Source organism: Crocodylus porosus, unplaced genomic scaffold (genome assembly GCF_001723895.1).
Source record: "Crocodylus porosus isolate Cpor-Errol unplaced genomic scaffold, CroPor_comp1, whole genome shotgun sequence".
Taxonomy (NCBI): Eukaryota; Metazoa; Chordata; order Crocodylia; family Crocodylidae; genus Crocodylus; species Crocodylus porosus.
This window is the reverse complement of record NW_017728913.1, coordinates 11,113,811-11,135,304: the sequence shown is the minus strand read 5'-3', so window position 1 is coordinate 11,135,304 and position 21,494 is coordinate 11,113,811. Positions and strand designations below refer to the sequence as shown.

General features: G+C 42.8%; 1 protein-coding gene across 5 annotated transcripts in view; it reads right to left on the bottom strand.

Annotated features, from left to right (window-relative positions):
- ARFIP1 (ADP ribosylation factor interacting protein 1) overlaps nt 1–21,486 on the bottom strand; it is an 86,757-nt gene extending 65,271 nt beyond the window's left edge. For 4 of the 5 annotated variants that reach the window (XM_019534481.1, XM_019534483.1, XM_019534486.1 and 1 more), the window contains exons 1-3: nt 21,400–21,486; nt 17,043–17,112; nt 15,988–16,114 (exon numbers count right to left, since the gene is read on the bottom strand). The gene's annotated coding sequence lies outside the window, so the exon portion shown is untranslated. The remainder of the gene's footprint in view (nt 1–15,987; nt 16,115–17,042; nt 17,113–21,399) is intronic. The other variant, XM_019534485.1, reaches the window with a different exon arrangement.
- Nucleotides 21,487–21,494: the final 8 nt, after the last annotated feature.

Below are 21,494 nucleotides of genomic sequence, written 5' to 3'. Positions count from 1 at the left end.
ATAACATAGTTTAAGTAACTGATTTTTAAAAGGCACTTTTACATGTGCTCTGGCAGTGGGAGGGCGGGAGGTGTTTTACCGTGGCTCTGAGAGAACCGCTGCATCTCCTGCATCAGCATCGCCACGCTTTAAAATGACAGCGGGGCATTCAACCAGCTTTAGTTCAAGTGCCTCTGCCACCATTTTTAAGAGTGGGAACTGCTGATGCACAACATGCAGGAGGCTGCTGGAGCACTGCAATTGCCACACAACAGTAGACTTAATTGAGTCTGCTCCAATGCACTGGAATTCTAGCATTTCAGAGCAGGCTTGGCCCTCATATGTAGGCACCCTAAAAGGCCAAATAAAGTTCATTAAGTATCTCACTGGATCTGTGAACAAAACTATGCAAATTAAACCCTTTTTAAAACTAAAATATATGCCCTTTTCCATAGTACACATAGTGCCTGAACCCTGCAAAATCTGCCCATTATCTAGACTGGCTAGGAAGCAAATGGACTCTTGATGTTTCCTTCGCTGTTAAGAAATATTGTTATGCATAAATGAAGGTGGATATAAAGATCAGAAAATGAAGAATGTGACTAGTCAAAGAAGCTGCATTTTAAAACTGCCCTTTAGTAAAATACTCAGCGTTTAAAATTCCACTTAAACTTCAGTTAGTCTTACACGGTTGCTTATATAAAAATTGGTATCTATATTTCAATCAATCAATCAACCATTCACCAATTACAGATATTCTAGAAGTTTAGAAACTAACTGCAGCCAAATGAAGACAGCAAATTATTGATCCAGCTTGTGTTTAACATGCAGGCTTTTTTGGTTGCAAAACCAGGCTGTAACAGTTGCTGAGCCATTATTGCTGTACTCTTCATTAATGTGATAACGTGGATAGTCCCTCAAGGTACAAATACAACAAAAGCCACTTAAAGAAGAATTGAATATGCTACTATAGCATTTTCACAGCTACATATGTAAAGAAGGAGAAAAAAAAAATCTTTCCTTCTGTTGCTTGTATGAAAATACTGGATAAGCCCGATAGCAACTCACCACACTGCTGAGAGAGAATCCAGCTGCTTAAATCAGTGCTCAATTCAGGTACTGTTCCTGGTCTGATAATGCTATACCAGTGCGCCTCAACCTTTTTAGATCTGAAGCACTCACAAAATGCCAGCCCTTTCTCTCATTTTTTTGACCACAGAAAAAAACAGGGAAATTTTTTTTTGCCAAAGAATTCAGAAAGGCTACAGCAGGTCAGAAGATTTTTAACACTACAGATTCATATTTGAAGTCTCCCAGTTTCCTCTTGTGAATCACGTTTTCACACCTACAAATGCTAATGGCACTCTGTGGTGCCCTTGAAAAGATCTCAAGGTCAAGAATCACTGTTCTAGATATTGTTTTCATAGTGAAGAGCCTCTAAGTAAGCATCCCTTCCTGAAAGCAAAAAACCTGTGTTCCAACTCCTTGTCCACCTGGAAGATTCCTCTGACTTCCCCACAGCATACACAGCTTACACCACCCTCTTCCAGGACTTAAAATTAAGCTATTCAGGGACCAGGTGATAGATGCAAGATGACAGACATCCACACAGTTTCTAAACACATTGTTGCTCTTCAACAAAGCAAAAGATAGGGGCAGGCTACAAGCTTCCCACATATCAGGCTTCCTTGTTTGCATGCACCCTTTTAACAACCGGCTCATGTTCACAACCTTTGGCAATTTTCCTATGCTTCAAACCACAGCCTGTTGGCCCTATATGGGGCTGGCCTGTGGGCCTTATTTGGCCTGCAGACCAGCCCCACAGTCCTCATCCAGCCTGATGAGTTTGATACCCTTGAGCTAGCCCACTGTCCCACAGTACTTACACCTCAATAGTCCATCATTAAGACCTAGCAACTAATCATTATGGTGTAGTAGTCAGTACTGAGACCTTGTCCACAGGAATACAGACAAAACTGATAGAGACATTCACAACAGAGCAATTTTCCTGGCATCAGCACCCAAACAAAACTTCTCATCTGCCAGGCTGTTGTCATTCCTTAACTGCTGTATGGACATCAAACTTGGACTACATATGAGAAATATCTGAAAACTTCTGAATAAAACTATGAGCAACATCTTCAGAAGATCCTCTGTATCACTGGAAGGATAGAAGAACATGTGCTAGCATTCTGGTTCAAGTAAACACCACCAGCACTAAACCCACATTTATACAGCACCAGCTCCATTGGACAGGGCATGTCATAACAATGTTTTGACAACCAGTTCCCAAAACAGGTCCTATATTCCCACCTCACCAATGGTTACTACCCTAGAGATGGGCAAAAGAAGAGTTTGAAGGCCAATCTGAAGAAATGCAATTTATAACTGGGAGACCCGGTAATGTACAAGGCATTGATATTGATCATTTTGAGCTAACTCACTTCTGTATGAAGGCAGATACACAAGAGAGACAAAGGGAAAGAGCTGTGACTCAACATCACTACAATATAGTCCTTCCTCCTGGAATTATTTGCCATGTCTGCAAACATACAGATCTCAGATGGGTTTCCTCAGTTATCTACGGACTCACTGACTACCCTATTTACCGGAATACTGTCATCCTTGCATCAAAGGACTGCCACCACTGACAATTTTCATTTGCATTCTCCAGGCAGGGGGAGCTGTAGGAGAAGCCGCCATGGCTGCCGCCCCTCCACCCCACACCCCAGCCTCCTGGCACTTAGGAAAAAAAAAGGAAAGAAAAAAAAAGCTCCACACTCCCTGGCTGTAGCAACAGCTGGCAGAGCCCCCTCACACAGCACAGGGCAGTGAGGTGCAGCGGAGATTGCCCCCCCCACTTGGCACCTGCCCGGCAGCTGTCACGTCATGCGGGTGCAGTGTGGCTTGGCCATGTGCTGTCTAGGAGCTTGGGTGGCTCCAACGGTCATCCAGCAGTGCTCAGTCCCACCAGCCCCAGTTCCTAGGCAGCACACAGCGCTCTGCCAAGCCATGCTGCACCCACACCATGGGGCAGCTGCTGCACGGGTGCCAGGTGAGGATGGCCATCCCCACCCCCCCACGCTTTGCAGGGGAGCTCTTCCATGAGCCCTCAGAGGACCTGATCACCACTGCTACAGCCAACACCTAAACCTCTGGGAGGACTTAAACACCCTGACACATGTAGCAGAAAATGGGGGCAGAAGGGGCAGCCTGCAAAGCCCAGATGCATGGGAAAAAAACCCTAGTAGAATAGAGGCACAGCTACACCTAGATAATCCTTAACCAGTGGCTGTCCTAGCTCATCTTGAACACTTTCACTGTTCAGCTAGAAATTAATATATTGATTTTTTTTAAACATACCATACCCATAAGCACAATGTTTTCCCAAAAATCACCCAAAATTTTTTTAACATGGTTCTTTGGCTTATTACACTCATACAGGATATTGGCACATCTGCTTCTTTTCAAGTCACTGCTTGCACCTATGAATATTACTCCGTTTTCTGTTTAATAAAGAAAAATTCATTCCATCTCCATGGCAGAAGGAAATAATTTTCTGGGGCAAGTCCATTAAACAATGAGAGGAACAAATCAGAAATTTACCTACTGCCAAAGGAAGCCATTTTGAAGTCTTCAACTTGGAAAATTATAAAGTAAAAATATTCAACAGCGCTCAAGACCATTCCAAAAACCTAATATAGTAATTTTGTTCAATAGACAACAATTTCCAAACTGTTGTTCTAATTACTGAAGGAAGAAACCTCTTGCATCTACAGTTGGAACATTTTTACTTACTAAAATATTTTACCACGTTATCCTTTCCCTTGCATTTAACATCAAATTTAAGTGGTTCATGTGGATGTGATGGAGCACCTGATAAAGGGCTGCCAATGAGCCTGTTTTAATTTCTGATTGATACGATCAAACTCTGCATAACTTTCCTCTCAATGCCCTGCTTCTCATCAAGTTACCTAAATGTTTACATGGTTATGTCTATACTCAACACTTAATAGATCAACACTTCACACTATTTATAAATGTTGTTTCCACAATGCTAACTTTATACATGTTACAGGTAGAAAACCGAGGAACTGAATGATTACCAAGTGACTTGCTCAAGGTCAGAATAAGTCAGTAGCCCAGTTATACATATAACCCAAATACCAATCCAGTGCCTTTATCACAAGACATCAGTTTCTAATAATATTTGCACTCTCCCTTATAGCAGCCTCCTAAAACAAATTTCATGATGCCCAGGAACTTGGTCCTTCTGTAAAGGGTACATTAAAACATCATTGTTCTCTTCTCAATGCCTCCCAATCCAATTTCATTTTTATTCTATGTTCTTTGGAACAAGAACTATGTCTCGATATTGTCCAGAAAGCACCTAGCACAGGGTTAATGAAATGATTTAGCATTCTTTTGTTTTCTCCACACTTCTTTTATTTTGTATTTCCTTAATTATGGCTAACACTATGCAATTTGGTACTTTCTTGGGAATTTTCTAAAAAAAATTTGCAATGTATAATACCACTGCAATTTGGACAATTGGTTAGAGGAATAAGTTGTGTTCTCTCTCTCTTCTCTCAACACAACACAATAACATTTAACATGTTTTTCAGCAAATCCATGTGGAGTTATGACTGCCGGGGGCACATATAATAAAAGAGGTTGAAAACCCCCAAGATACAGGAAAGGGTAAAAGACAAAGAAAAGATTTACAGAGCAGTTTACTTTACCTCACCAACCCCAATACCAACCCTCAAGTGCTACATGACATCCCTGCAGGAAAAGGAACTAGTTGCAGCATACACTACTCAAGCCATAAGGTACCTTATGAGCTGAATATGAGCCAACAGTTTCAAAGAAGGCTAATGGCATACTGAGCTGCATTAGTAGTAAAGTTGCCAGCAGATAGAAGGAAGTGATTCTTTCCCTCTATTCATCACTGGTGTAGCCACATCTGGAGTCTTGTGTCCAGTTTTGGGCCCACTACAGAAAAGATGTAGACAAATTGGAGTGTAGGACAATTAAAATGGTTCAGGGGCTGGGGCATGTAACTTCTGAGGAGCGGCTACAGGAACTGGGCTTATTTAGTCTGGAGAAGAAAAGACTGAGGTGGGGATTTTAATAGCAGCCTTCAACTACCTGAAGTGGAGTTCGAAAGAGGATGGAGCTAGACTGTTCTCAGTGGTGGCAGATGATGGAACAAGAAGCAACAACCTCAAGTTCCAGCAAGGGAAGTTTAGGTTAGATATTAGGAAGACTTTTCTCACTAGAAGGGTAGTAAAACACTGGAACAGGTTACCCAGAGAGGTTGTGGAATCTCCTTCCTTAGAAGTTTTTAAGACCTAGCTAGACAAAGCCTTGGCTGGGATGATCTAGTTGAGGATGGTCCTGCTTCGAGTAGGGAGTTGAGCTAGATGACCTCCTGAGGTCCCTTCCAGACCTCATTTTCTATGATTCTATACCTAATAACATTGACATACCCAGTCCAGTTACACTTACATAGTCACACAACTTTCAGGATGTGTTATAAAGCAAAAGTTTGGGGTTACCCTCTGTGCTTGCTCCCTAAATGCATTGCCCTAAGCCACATCTAAAACATATTGTTCACAGGCTACAATTTTATGAACCTTACAAAAAAGGAAATATGACTTCACAGGCAAACCCCACTGGTTAGACACCCCTCAGTACAAAGGAAATTAAACTGGTGTTTATCCAATAGAGGAGAGTGCTAACCTCACCCTTTTCATTGTGGATGGCTTATATTGGCAGTGCCCCTAAATCAGGGGTGGGCAATTATATGGGCCCAAGGGCCACATAGGGGTTAAGTACAGACAGTCAAAAAGCCCAAGGTTGAACTGATTCAGTCTTTGCAGGTTACTCTAAGCTATAGAGACTGAACTGATAAGCAAATGAACACACATTCACTTTTGATTCAGGAAATGCAGCCACATGCCTGCAGTGGCTCAAGCCAGAAACTGGCGGGTGCTAGAGCACACCTGCCAGCCACTGCCAAAGGGGAAGACTTTTATCGCCTCCCTGCTAAAGCGGAGGGGGCATGGCCAGGCCACAGCCCATGCTCTGCCTGGGTAGGGTGGGGAGGAAGGTAGTGGCACAGAATTCATAAATGCTTGAACAAGAATAGTTCTCTCTCTGAAAAAACTATACACTGAAGAACTATAAACACAGCATGGGCTGTGTGTTGTCTTACTCTTCCTGCTGCCCCCCCGAGATCTCTGGGATTTGCAGTCCAGAATCAGAGCAGCAGGACTCTGCAGGGTTGCTTGTCATGTCCTTTTCCTACTTCCAGGTGTCTCTTGGATTTTTAATCCACAGTCACAGCCAGCACTAAGTAAACCAGCAGAGCAGTGCAGCTCTCTACTCAGGGGAAGGTGAGTTTAACTCCCCTCCCTGGCCCCAGACCCCAGGCAGCGGAAGCAGTGAGGTCAGTGAGCCAGCTCTTGGTGCTTCAGCTAGAAAGCATAGGGGCAGGGCCAGCCCTGATCTCTGGAGCAGAGAGCACAGCCCAGTCCAGGGCTGCAAAGCATGCTGGGGAAATCTGAAGGGGTCTCGGACAGAAGTTTCATAAACCAGGTTGATCTAAATCAGTTGAGTCTGACAGTTCAACCAGGTTTATCTTAAACCAATTTCAGCCATTTTGAAATTGGTTTATGTGCACTGAACTTCTATTCTGTTACAGGTTTAAACTAGTTTCTGCTCACATAAACTGGTTTATGTGTAACTTCTGTCCCTAGCCCTGGAGGCGGAGTTTGCTCCTGGTGCCTCCCACAGCTGGCACCTTGGATGGGTACCCACTTCTCCCTGCCCTAGTTAAGCTACTGCATACACCTGTAGCTTTGCAAGTATTGCACTGGGTACAGCAAAGCCACAGAGACAGTGTTTGCAACTTTTACTTCCAAACTGCTTTGACAGTATCACCACTTCCTAGCTTTCCAAATACTCATACTACCACCCCTCTGCAACTCCTAACAGTGCAAATGAATTTCATGTGCAGCCCAAAAGTCTGTTCAAAATCTGTGGCAGGAATGGACAGGTCCCCCCAAAAACACTGCACTTTTCATAACAGTAGCAATATCTTTGGGAGGGAGAAAATTCCCTTAAGTGCCAGATCTACTCAGAACCCAGGTGCTGCACACCTTGCCACAGTCTCCACATTGGTATTTATGAATATAACACTAGTCTACCAACCCCAAGCAATTAATATTCACTGGTTCCCGTTAACTTCTAGGCAGTTTGTAAGAACTACCCCAAAGAGAGAAATCTGCTCATAGAAAAGCTAATTGATACTAAATGTTACAATTTTTACTCCAGTTATTGCAGTATCAAAAGGAGAAACCTCTAGATTATCAGAGGACACCAGAAAAAAATCTTATTCTATCAGTCCCTTGATATAGTAGATTATAAAGAAGAAGCGCAGGATACTTGAAAAATTAAAACTATTAGTTTTACTTTGAAAAACTGGTTAGTTAAATGTTCATAAATTAATAAAGCTACTCAATTTATCCTGAACCACTCACCAGGTAAAATTTAATATCAATTGTTTGATAAGCTAAGCAGTTTCAGATTTTTCTCCTCAAAATTGACATGAGAAATAGGAATAATGGCAAGATCCTTGTCTCTGCAAACTTAGAAACCAGATTTAGCCCAAAATAGTGAACAAAGGAAAGTAGGGAAGGTAAAATCTTTACAGTGAGGGATTCAAAAGTAGGGAAAAGAGATAAAGGAGTTCAGACATGTAATTAATATCATCCAAATCTCAGCCCTTAAATCCTATATCCTGTAGCTGTGCAGAGCAGAGAACAGCATAGTGGTAGCACAGAGGCACATGCAGCACAGTTAAGTCTAGCAGAACCTGCCTTGTGACAGTTTTCCTGGTTTTGTGCTATCATACAAAACAAGGTATTTTCCTCCTCACTTTAATTATGTTTCTACCTTGAAAACTGTACCTGTTCTCACTGGCAGTTTTATTCAACTTCCTGAGCAACTATGCTTGTTTACAAACAAACAAAAGGAAGTTTTTATCAACTGCCAGCCCATCATTTGTTTGGATCCCCAAGTGCTACCACACAGCCACCACTGGTGGCACTACAAACATCAGAACCCCATTTTCTGGGGCACTAAGTAGAATATTCATATTCTTTGAAGTGATCCAGCAAGGGGGCTGTAGTATGTCTGTCTACAGCCAAAACGCTGTATTTTTGAAGCACCTCAAAGTGACCTGTATTTTGGGGGACTTCAAATGCTACATCAAGAGTATCAAAGATAAGCCACATGACAGCTCCTGCCAGAAAGAGCTCACAATATAAATCAGGAAGGAGAGGAAGCCACAAGGAAAGGCTACAACATACAAGAGAATGTTATTTATTATAAATACCCCGTAAGAGGCTTAGGGCAATTTATAATGAAATAGGCAAAAATATGTAAATGAACAAACTCCCCAGACAATGCCCCAAAACTTAACCCCAGCAACAGAAGGCCTGCCCAAATAATGGTGCTTTCAAAAGATGTCTGGGCTCAAGCTGTAAAGGATCACACAGAGAAGGTAATTCTAGAGGTAGGGAACAACTGCTGAGAACAACCTCCCACTTGGTTTCACCAAATGAACTGGACACAGAGAGATCTGCAGACGGCTGCTCTAGGTTGACCTTACCCATCATGATGTAACATAAGGGAGAAGGCAATCTCTTAAGTATGTATAATCCAGGCCATTTAGGGGAGGGATTCTCAGCCAGAGTGCTGTGAAATCCTTCTAAGGGTGCTGATTATCTTGCTAATTCACAAGATAAACCCAGAGATTTCAAATTGAAACAGAGTCAAAAACACTCTGATCTGTTGTGGTCTTTGAGTTTTTTGAAACAGGAACAACTGCTCTATTACTTTTCCACAGTCAAAAAATGATTGAAAGCTAAGAGCTGCATCTTCCGATAAGTGCCTTGAATCTAAGACAGGGTGACTTGAGCCTAAAAAAGTTTGAGAACCACTGGTTTATGGCCTTACGAATCAAAACCAGTACAAGATGGTCTGAAAATGGCACATTAGCTTCCTGATTTATAGTTATTTCTTATCCAGTAAAGTCACACCCAAGAAAATGTATCATAGTGCTTAGGGTTGGAAGGGACCTAAACAGATCATCAGGTCCAACCCCCTGTCCCAGGCAGGAACAGGTGCCGGGGTCATATCACCCCAGCCAAATATCTGTCCAGCCTCCTCTTGAAGACCCCCCGAGGTAGGAGAGAGCATCACCTCACTTGGGAGCCCATTCCAGATCTCCCTTCTGCAAGTTACATCTCCCAACAGTCATCAGGAAGGGCCTCCATGGTGTCCCCAGCTCTGCCCCCACAGCTGAATTGGAAAGTTCACACATTTCTCCAGCAGACACACACTTCAGACACTGGGATTAAAAGCCCTGAAAACTACTGCTGCTTCACAATCAGGAAGTGGCTCTGGTAAAGGCCACTGGAGCACTGAGCGGAGTCCAGGGCCCTGACACATAGGTTTGGGCTTATAATGTCATACCGAAGGGAGCAGCACCACTGCCAAAGCAACCAGGTGTTTCCCTCCCACATAGGGCAAGATGCTAAGTGCTGGGGATGTGCATGCGCTGTTGATCTGGCCTGGCCACACACGTGAGATCTGGGGACTGTTACCCAGCCCAAGACTTCATTATACCCCTTAACTCTTTAGGTGCATTCTCCCTTTATTCTCCTTGTGGAAGGCTTTCAAATAGATTTCAAGTGAAAGAATGTAGTGGGGACACCGAAGGGAGATAAGGAGAAGGCAGAGGTGAAGTGACTGAAGGAGCTAAAAGAAACATCTTAATCAGCAGTGGGAAAGAGAGAATCTCCAAACCAAAAGCTAGTCACAATGATGACACCAGAGTTCAAGAAGTCCTTGCTGCAATAGTTTCTCTAGTATCACCACCTCAAATTATGCCTGGCTCCTTTCACAAATTTCTTTTAGCCCCAAGCTTGTGTGTTTGGACTGGCACCAATAAAAGGAAAATTAACATTATCAGCTTATTTTGGCCGGAGTGGCCAATAATGTACCAACATAATGTGCCTTCTGGCTGGGGCCTCAGACACTGCATGCAGCTGCAGCATGCACATGGCCAAGAATGCAGCCGGGCAGCATGGACAGCAGTGCCCTGCGGGTAAGTCTGTAGAGGGGAAGGGGTGTGGGAGGGGCGAGGGGCAAGGGGCATGGGGAAGGCAGACTGAGGGGCCCACGGTGAGGGATGGAGTAGAGCAGGGGCTGGAGGCACTGCTTGGCCCAGGCAGTGAATGGGACCCAAGGCTGGGTTGGGGAGTGGGGTGGAGGTAACTCATCGAGGGGGAGGGTGATGGGGTACAGCTCCCTGCTGCTGAGGCATGGGGGCCACGTGTCCCCCTGGATTTGTGTGCAGGACAAGGGCAGATTTAAGATGCTCACTGTGGGCTTAGGGCTCTCCACCCTGCTGCCTTTGCCCCAGGAGCCATGCACTGGTCATGCACCCCCTGCCCACTTAGTAGCAGTGGCAGCAGCAGTTGTGCTTCCCACTGCCAGATGGGCAGGGGATATGCTGCCAGCGCACAGCTCCCAGGGCAAAGACAGCAGAGCGGAGAGCCCTGAACCTGCAAGCGAGCAGCCCACCTCCACCCTCACCCCACTCAGCTCCAGTTAGAAGCATCCCCACTCTTAAAAATGGTGGCAGCAGCACTTGAAGCTCATTTGACAAGCTTTAGTTCAAGTGCTCCACAGCCATTTTTAAGCACCAGGACGCTGAACCTCTGGATGAACCATCCGCAACTCCTTCCTGTTATCTTGTTGGGATCCTATGACCCCTGCTGACTTCCTGCCCCTGGGGCAGGGGTCTGGACTCGATGATCCTCCGAGGTCCCTTCCAGCCCCAATGTCTATGAAATCTATGCTCCCCACCCTAGTCTCAGGGTCCTACTTACTGCCCTGGCTGGGCAGCATCCCCAGTCCCTGCCCCACTCCCTACCTTATCATGGGGGCCTCGATTTGCCCCCCTTCTCTCCCCTCCACAGACTTACCTGCAACAAGCTGCTCTCCATGCTGCCCAACTGCATTCCTGTAAATCAGTTATTGGATTGGTATTGGTCAATATGCCTGGTAAATAATCAGTTAACAGTATCAGCCAAGAAAATCTTTACTGGTGAACCCCTTACCTGCATCTCACTGAATGTTAGTAAACCATTTTCTCCACTATGACTTATTAGAAATAGAATCTAGCCCCCTCTTAGCTATGTACTCTCCACTGGGCTACAGAGTAAACACATGCCTTCTGACACTTGGGCAAGCTGATGGCATGCCAATTAAACCCAGGAAACCATAAGCATTTTTATTTTATTTTCAGGAACATTCATCAGATTACAAGAATGCTAAGCATGTAACCTAATTTTTTCCATCTTGAACCTGTAAGTTATATTGCATAATTTCTATAATTTTGTGAGGTAACAACTGGTCATCAAAAATTTAACTAAGATTATTACTCTGTAGTACAGTCAAAGCCTTCAGTCATCTGCATTCACTCAGTTTTTCATCAAATGCAGAAAACCCCAGATAACTGAAGCACCACTATTTATTTTTATATCACATTTCTACCGCTCATCTGCTCTAAATTTTCTATTTATGGCAAAGCTTACAAAGTGGTCAGGTAGCTTGTGTGACATGGAAAGGAAGACAAGGACACAGAAAAGCAGAGAAGGTAAACCACTTAAATTACACTGGACTGACTTATTGCCTCAATTTAGTCTCTCAAATCCAATTTGGTCACCTTTATCTCCATAATGAGCAGAATCCACGACAGAGAGAAGCAGCAGTGAGAACTTTCTCTGCCCTTCACGTTCACAAGCAGCACTACAAGTACTGAACTGGGCACTACAAACAATTTTCCTGGTGATATTTTGGCTGGTGATATTTTTGCTCTTTTTTCAACATGTGAAAAATTATTTCCCTTAATCTCCATTAGGGACAAGAAGAAGAGGTCTATTTCATGTACAGTTTTAGACAGAAAACCAAAACTAAGAAGCAGAGAGAAAAAAAAGATTGTGTTTCATTTTCATAACTCCGGTCAAAACAATTTATGCTTCTGTTTTACCCTATATGACATGGAATACTACCTCCCTCAAGGTTACATTAACAATATAATAGTATTGTCCTTGAAGGTCCATGATCTGAATATACTGTAGACAAAGAAATACTATTTTGTCTGTTAACAATCATTTCTACCAATCCTTATTGCCTAATATTGGAACCAACAAACACCAAAACTGTGCAGAAGATAGCTTATAAGGACCAAAAAAGGTGTTTTTTAAAGCTGAAGTATACACCAGTCCCTAATTAAATGCAAATAACCATACTCTGGTTCAGCTACACAGTTCTGCAAAAAAAAAAAAAAAAATTTCTCTCCTAAATTAAGAAAAAAAAATGTATATGGCTACCTAAATGCATAAAAGTTAAAGACCATATGCAGCAGAACAGTAAACATCTGTAATATAGTTATTTGCATCCAGTACACAGAATTGTAAATATACAGGTTTTCAGGCACTACACAGGTAATTTTTGTGATGCCTAATTAGAACTTGCATGGATGAAACTTCCACTGTCAGAATCTTGTATTTGTAAGAACTGTAATCCTGACACTCAAACTGCTCATTTATACACTACAGAGAACAGCAGAGCTACAACTTCTACTACAAATTTTGTGCAATTACATAAACACACAGGCAGAACTGTACATCCAACATTTCTGGTCTTCTGCCTTGCGGGTGGGGTGAAGAAAACCATTTCTAACAATAGGTACCAGACTGCCAGTTACTAGCAACCTGATCCATCATCAATTATTTACTTTCACAAGCTGCAGTTTCCATATGTCTTAGTAACTGCACAATGTACCAGAAAAAAGTCCTCCCTCCTTCAATCGGTTTTGATTAATCTGAATAGTCGCCTTCCTTGAGTAACGACATTTAACATCATATTTCAAAATCTGTATGTACTCTTATATTTTGATGCTCTTATTAAAGGCTACATTCACAATGTCACCTTGAAAAAACCCCAGCAGATATGTACCCATCATTGTGTCTGAAGTAACCTTTCAAAACCAAAGCAAATATTCAGGAGCATTTAAATTGTATCAACAATATGAAACCTAGACAGCACCAACATGCCAAGCAGACATTGCTCTTTTTCCTCCTCCCCTGGCAAATATACCCATGTTTATCGTTTTCTCTCTTCTTGCTCCAGTGCAAGTACATAACTGTGGCAGCTCAGCCTTACACTGTCACATAAATGTATGGCCATTCAATAATATGTAGGCTCCCTACAATGCAAATTCAGTTCAGTACTGTAATCAACAGCAATCAATTTACAAACCGGTTTCACGAAAATATAATGTTATGGATGTCTCATTCCAAAGCGTCCAACTGACTCGAGGCTCTGTAGAAGACAGCCGAGGAACACGATGACCTGCAGCAATTACGGTTCAACCTACCAAAGTACGTAGCTATACCACTGCTAGCCAAGCAACTCCTTGAGAAACCAAAGGATGCCGACTGGTTTCTGTGCTTACAGCCTCATCAGCATTACTGACATGACAGCCAAGGTTGGTGCAGTTGACACTAAAGATCTGCTCAGTCAATCACCATTTATTTGACAGAGGTCATCAACAGTTCTACATGAATTATCAACCACTGATATGCATTTCCAAGACTAATAAACAGCAATGTCAGTCACAGGACCATAGCAATATCCAATGCGGGGTATCCACAGGATATGCCTATATGGCTTCACCATACTATCTTCCAGTGCGATTCCAACAGTTCTTACCAGTCACTGGAGTCACTTTGTCCCAACTCAGCACTGGCCAATGGACCACCCCACATTCTATTTAAGTGGCATCAGTAACACTGATGTGGAATCCTAGAAAATAATGCCATTTTTTTTATCTTAGCAGGCAGCGATTAATTCTTAAGTCCACTAGACATTAGACAGTGGTGGCTCTAGAAACTCTACTGAGACAGTCGCTTGCTCTTTGGGATGATGCCACTGCCGTATACTGTTTATCAGCAATGAAACAGTGTTCTCATGTTTCATTCAAGTCAAAAGACTATAGGAATTCTTGTAGAATCCCATTCATCATGACTCTTTTCCTGTTTCCTTAGCGCAACACAGAGTCCATGCTCTTCCGATGTTTGTAGGTCTGTTTATTTGTGCCAAAAATATTTGCATACTGGATATCATACATCTACTCCTTCTAGTTTTTGCCTCCTTTGGTCTTGCATGACCATCCATGAATTGTCATGCATCATTCAGGTAAGTCAACTTGTCTAAACTAGGGGCCCACAGAGCCAGGGGTCTTCAATGGAATTCCAGCAGTGCCAGAGCTGGGCTGGCAGAGAGATGCAATGGTGGCAGCAGCCAGCTCCTAGTGCCAGCCTCCCTTGAACCAAGGTGGGTGATTCCAGCCCACCACTAGAAAAGGCTGCCATTTCTTGATCTAATTATAGATGCCACACAACAAGTACCCCTCAGACTACTGCTGGGCCTGCTCTCAGCCACTGACGAACAGAACTAGATAAATGCTTGTACTTTAACTGTAAATTAACTGATGTGCAATTTGCTATACAGCTGATTCAGTGAAGTTAGAGATTAGAATGCACAAAGTCTACCAAGTCAAGCTTCACACCAGAATGCTTAGCTTTCTCATGCAAGGTTGCATCCATTGATTGTCATAAGCACTCTAAGACTACAACTGCAGCTTGACTTCTAAATCAGAGGGGACTAATCTGAAGCACAGGTGCCTCAAGTGGCAAAGCCAGTCCGTGTGTGGGGCGTGTGGTAGATCAGAGAGGGGACAGGCAGCACAGGAGCAGATGGGGCAGGGAGTACAGGGAAGGAAGTAGACTGCAGACCAGAAGATCAGGGAGAGAGCACAGGGCAGAGAGCAGAAACAGCAGCAGATCAGGCAGGGGAAGAGGACCAGAGTGGAACTTGGAGGGGTCTGGGACTAATCTGTTCTAGATAATAATCACAGAATCATAGAAAATTAGGGTTGGAAGGGACCTCAGGAGGTCATCTAATTCAAACCCCTGCTCAAAGCAAGACCATCCCCAGCTAGATCATCCCAACCAAGGCTTTGTCTAGCCATGTTTTAAAAAAACCCCAAGGATGGAGATTCCACAACCTCTCTGGGAAACCCGTTCAAGTGTTTGATTATGCTCTCAATGAGAAAGTTTTTCCTCACATTTAAACTAAACTTCCCTTATTTTGCCATTCGCAGCTTCTTTGGAATGTCAGCACTGTTTTAATCCATCCAGTTTTAATCCTTGGTGATATCATTACTAGTAGCGTAACTGCTAAGTGCATGGCCAAATTTAACATCTATCAAGTTTTCATAGCAATACTTGCAAGATAGAAGACATTTCTTTCTTTTGTTTAGTGTTCGTGAGAAATATTTTGTTTTGCAAATGTTGAGATATACTGTAATGGCTATGTTCAGTGCATCTGATTTGCAACTGCATAATGTAGCAAACGGTTCTGTGCCCATGTTTTTGGACACATGGATTTTAGCATAACAAGTGATATGGGTATGTAGTTAGTGTATGGCAATGGGGACATGCAATTACCAGCACAAACCATGCATTGAGAAACATGGTTTTTAAGCAATAAAAAATAACTTCCTGAAGAACATGAAATCAGGCAAAAATTATAAAAGCAGCATAACAGAATGTCTGAATGCCTACGGCAAGGGCAAACATCAAGTTCAGTAGCTTTTTGAGGTAATCAATCCAGATGGATATTAATGACAATTCTGGAAAAACAAGGAACAACAGAATTATATAGTACCTATACAGAGTATTAAGAAGCTGTAAACGTCCTTACAAAACTGAATTGTAAAGAAAAAAACTACGGTAAAATAAACCAACTATTCGTGATTAAATTCCTACTGATAAATGAATGCACTCATCATTCACTTACCCTATTCTTGATAAGATACCATTTTTTAAAACAAGGTACTTAAACTTTTCCCCTCATTAAAGGTTCATCCTTCCCTCACCATCTTTCTTGTAAGAGCTAGAACTCTGTTGAAGCCTGGAAAGGAGTTCTGGAACAAAGGCTGATTTTAGGGAACATACCTCAATTGCTGCACATCTGTTACAGAGTAGTCTGTCAGGCCATAGTCCAATTCACTCATTGAATAATCCATTCAAAACACTGAGTCACACTTTCCTAGACCTTTACACTCTCTGAGAAAACAAATACAGATGTTTCACTCTTAAGGGCATGGGTGTCTGCTGAACAATACAAACAGGTGTCTTGGCAATCATTTATGGCAAACGGTACTGACCAATTTACACAGATGTTATATCTTGGGGAATTAGGCATAGTACTTTTTCTATTGGTAAAAGAAAGAGGAGAGAAAGTGGGGAAAAAAAACTCCTTTTCCTATCCCAAGCTACGTGAAATCTACTTGCTATTATAAAATATGAACTATTCTTCAAAGTATCCACATTAAGCTAATCTGGTCTAGAACTGAGACTGCAGATAAATGCACTCAAACAATGGTTTCAAGGAAGAATAGAGCAGCAGTTTTTCCCCATTTCACTCTTTCTGTGCTATGGTGCGCAAAGATAGCAGGTATGTATGTGCAAACGCTGCCAGCAAAATGCTCCTACCTCAGGCATATGGATCACATGCACAAGCTACAGTGAAATACACACCCAGACAAGCACTCAAAGAACTCACTATACAACTTAAGAGTTATTGATGGCTGTCAAGAGAATGAAAGAGCCATCCTCCTGAGAGACTGGAAGAACTGAATTAAGATGTTCAGGTGCAAAAATGTAATACATATTAAATAATGTTTTTGAACGTACAGAATAAAATGTGTCAGAGTACTGAATGAAATTAAATTACTTTTAGTAACTATCAATTAAATGTTTCATATTTATTCAGATTACAATGTTTCTCTCCAGATCTAAGCAACTGTAAACTATGCTTGCAATTTCAGTACCTAATCTCCTTATACTCACATAATTCTTGTGACTGGACTGTTTAGTTGTGATGTCACTTTCCCCTTCTATTCTTTTGCCCTTCAAATACCTAATAAAACAGCAAAGTCAGTCACTTATTTTCTTTTTGCTTTTCTCTGCAGTGAAAACATCAAGACAAATTTGTTACAAAATGATTTAAAAGCTATAAAGTCTAAGAATAAAACATTTGGTGCATTGTAAGATTTATAAGATGGCTCCAGTTAAAACAGAAGACCACCTCCTCCTTCAGAAAAGTAATGCAAATAGTAATTCCGATTCAGTATTGTCTATTAAAGACCATGGCATCTTACTGTAACTCAGTCACGCTTTCTCCTAGAACCAGAATTATTTCTTAACACAAGTTTGTGTTAAACCATGAGCTTCCCCAGAGACAAGGCTGCACTTACTTCCTCACACAAGGGCCAGGAAGGGAAGAATAAGTGTTTATCTCCTCATACCCTGCATCACCCTCAAAAAGTTCCTGCTCACAGAACCCCTGTTGAGAACCACTGACTTAAACTAAACAACAGCCATCAGTATCTGATTACAATGAAAGGACTTTGGGAGTAGTGACTGCATCTAACTTCTACATGCAGTATCATGCACACTCCAAACATTACACACAAGCATCACTTAACAGATACCATACATTATTTATAACTACCGTATTTTTCGGAGCATAAGACGCACCGGACCATAAGACGCACCCTCGTTTTCCCCCCACTTTTGGGGGGAAAAAAGTGCGTCTTATGGTCCGAAAAATACGGTAATAAAAATCTAGTCAACAAGACACTTAACTAATCTTTCATTAAAATGGAGATTTTCATGACACTTAACACCTGATAATTATGTCACTGATATCCCATGCTCCAGCTTACAATCATAAGTAAATCAAATAATCAGTGAAAGTTCCCTTTCCTATAAGGAATTTTTTCTTAACTAGTTGCATATTTCTTACCAGTGGCTGAGTGGCATAGTCCTCACAGTAGGGAACATACGTTATTTCTCTTCCTCAAGCAGTGTGACCCTCCCCACTTTCTTCAGACTAAGATTTAGTTAATAAACTAAATAAACAGCTGTAAAAACAATGCTACTTTAGCTTGGAACTTGTTGCACAATGTTTTAAACTTATTTCCTTATCAATCTGCTGTGCTGATAACAAACAACACTGCAGCCAGCATAACACTTTGAAGTACTGATGAAAAGTGACTGATGGCCACATATTTGTTCTGTCATACTTGTTCTAACATATCTCCATGCCAAAGACCAAGTTCTCTCTTCCAAAGTCTTGAAGCTTCAACACCTGATTTTAGTATCTCCGAGTTGACTCTTCACTGCAATTTGTTCACAGGTCTCCTACAGTCCACCAGGCCAAGACTCTCAGAGACCCCTATGGCTCTATATTTACACTGCAAATATAACTGTGTCAGAAGAAGCTGTCTCTTACCATGGTTAAAATGTATTTCAGGGCAAATGGAACCTCATGCTTAAGATTCTCTTTCTCTCCCAAAACTAAACATACTTCAGCCACATCAAAACAGCTAGTCCTACCCACACACTGGTGCACCAAAGTGGAACTTGTTTAAGAAATTGAATTATAATTCAGGAGTACTGGGTTTTGGGACATAGTAGGCCATCTGAAAGATTCTTATGGAAGAGAAGATTTAACACCCCAGGAGACAACAAAACCTTTACAAATTTACACACCTGCATCACCTGGGACTCCCTGTCAGCCATCTGCTCTGGTTCACTCCACAATTAGACAGCCGAATTAATCTGATCAGAGAACACACTCATAACACTTTAGAACAGCACACATCAAAACAAAATTGTGACGACACTTCTTAACTGAACTGGCAATACTGCAATTGATGTACAATTTTATTCCTGAAAAACTAGGGCATAAACAATTTGCAATCTTCCGAGCAATATTCACTTCTACCTGCCTAAGGCATGTCAAGCACATAAGCCAATTAAAACCTATGTTCATGCACACACTACCTCCACCTTCATCATCTGTCCTAATCACTGCCCACCCTTCCTTCACAAAGCAGAGAATAAAACTGCAATATAAAAAAACAAACTTAAATATTTAACTAAGCAGCTTATTGCTAACAAAAGAATCTTTTCCCCTTGCCTTTTCTAATGGTCAAGACTATTATTTGGGAAATGATCACTGATTCCCAAAAAAAGGCCCAGTGCTTCACAAAGATACAAGACCTTAGAACAGAAACATTAAGATAATTTTATTTTATTTAAAAACTTCAAAAATTGTGCATGTATGCACTTTATTAACATAATAAGTTTTTTTCCATTCTATCATAAAACCAACTTTGCAAGGTCTAGCAATAAAACACAGTAAATATTCGCTCCTGTTCCTTGTGCTTCCTCCTCAGTGAAACCAAGGGGTGTGTATATTGCACAGTATTGTAACCAATACTCAGTTCCACAAGACAGGCACAACATTTTCTAGTTTCAGGAGAGAGATGGGCTCCTTTACAAGAGTATTCCTTATGTTTAAGGAGCTAAAGAATTGAAGGGCAAAGGAAGACAGATCATGGGCCTACTCCACCTAACAAAGAAGGTGGGGAGAAGAGGAGTTAATACACTAGAGCAAGGGTAGGCAACACTTTTTGGCCAGAGTGCCAAAAAACCACAATGTCTATGTTGGAAGGTGCCAGACTGCTGACATGCCAGAGCCTGAAGCAGCTGTTTGTACCCTCCTGGCTGCAGCCAGCCCATGGAGCCCAGTCTGCTTGCAGCAGGGCTTGCAGCCTCCCAGCTGCCTGCTGGGAGCAGCCTGGGCTCCATGGCTAGCAGCAGCTGCTTGGAGCCTGGGCTGGCGGTGGTGTGCCGAGCAAAATGGCCTTGCATGCCATGCTCGGCACACATGCCAGGCATTGCTGACCCCTGCACTAGAGCAACGTGGCCTAACAAATATGCACCCAGGTAACCTCCGGACACTTCACTCTGATTGGTGACTTTCTATGACTGCACCTGCAGGCAGCAATTCCCTAGCTCTCCCAGACTTGCGTACAAGTTCTGCACACATAGGGATACAGTCAAAAGATTTTACAACGAAAATTCTCATTAGGTCCCCAGATCGTGATGTTCTTAAAAAGTCATCTTAAAAGGCACAAAGCAGCAAGGCTCCTTTAAAAGGATGTCAAAGGGTCAATGCATCTTTCATAGGGTACACAGCAAATTACAGCTGGAATCATTTCCTCTTCATGCCCCAACTTGTTGCTGCCATGTGCTATTTTCGTGGTAAGTGGCTTTTTGTGTGGTTAAACACGTTGTGGAACCAGAGAATGAAAACAAGAACTATTTTCATATCAAAATTTTTCTTTTGCCTTGTCCTTATTTCAGTCCTAAGGAAGCAATCAGCAACACAACCACTTTATTCGACCATTTCAAATAAGCCGCTGGATGCTAACTAGCCTTGAAAATGACAAGGGACTGAGGTACCTTAAAGAACAGGCAACAATACTGTGAGAAATGCCACTAAGTACCCCAGGATCTGGACTGACTGGATGCTGCAGAAGTGAGAGTCCAAAATGACTTTACCACCACCAGTATCACCCAAATACCATCCTGCTTCCTATCAGCCCAGAAAGCCTAAGGCAAGCTCCACCTACTTTTGAAATGCCAAAGGTTTCACTTCTTCATCTAGACTAAAACCCCCTGTATCACTTACCTCTTGTTTTTTATTCAATTTACATTCATATAGCTACCCTATTTTTAAAGCGTTCTTATAGCTTAAAGCGCAGGTGGCAGACAGATGTGTGTCTGTCTCTGCGGACATGCGCCCACTAACAGATGCACACACAGACCTAAGCAAACCCAGATCCACACAGACATGCATGCACACGTACACAAACCCAGACATGCACATACACATACGTGCACCCTAACATGCACACCCACACAGACATGTGAAATACTGATATAAACTCACACACATGCACACAGACCTAGGCAGACACGTGTGCACACTGACACACACAAAGACCTGTGCACACATTCATAGATATGCACCCATGGCTGTGCACACTCAGACACAGACCCACGCAGACAGCAGGCACACTGACACATGCGCGCGCACACGTGAACGCACACACACAGAGCCCCGTACACACGCACACAGGCGCACACTGACGCGCAGACAGAAGCGCGCGCAGAGCCGCGGCGACGCGCGGACACGGTCCCAGGCCCCGGACGCAGCCGACACCCGCGCGCTCCTTCCCTCCGCGGCTACCACAGCCTGGTCCCGCTCGGGCCGCCCATCCCCCGCCAACCGGCAGGGCTGCCCAAGTCACGCGGCCGTTGGGCGCCTGCAGTGTCCGCGCCTCCCCACCTGCTCCGGGCCGGAAGACGGGCGCCGAGGGGCGAGGACCGAGACGGCGCCGCTCGCCGCTTCGCTGGGCTTCTTTTTTTTTTTTTTTTTTTTTA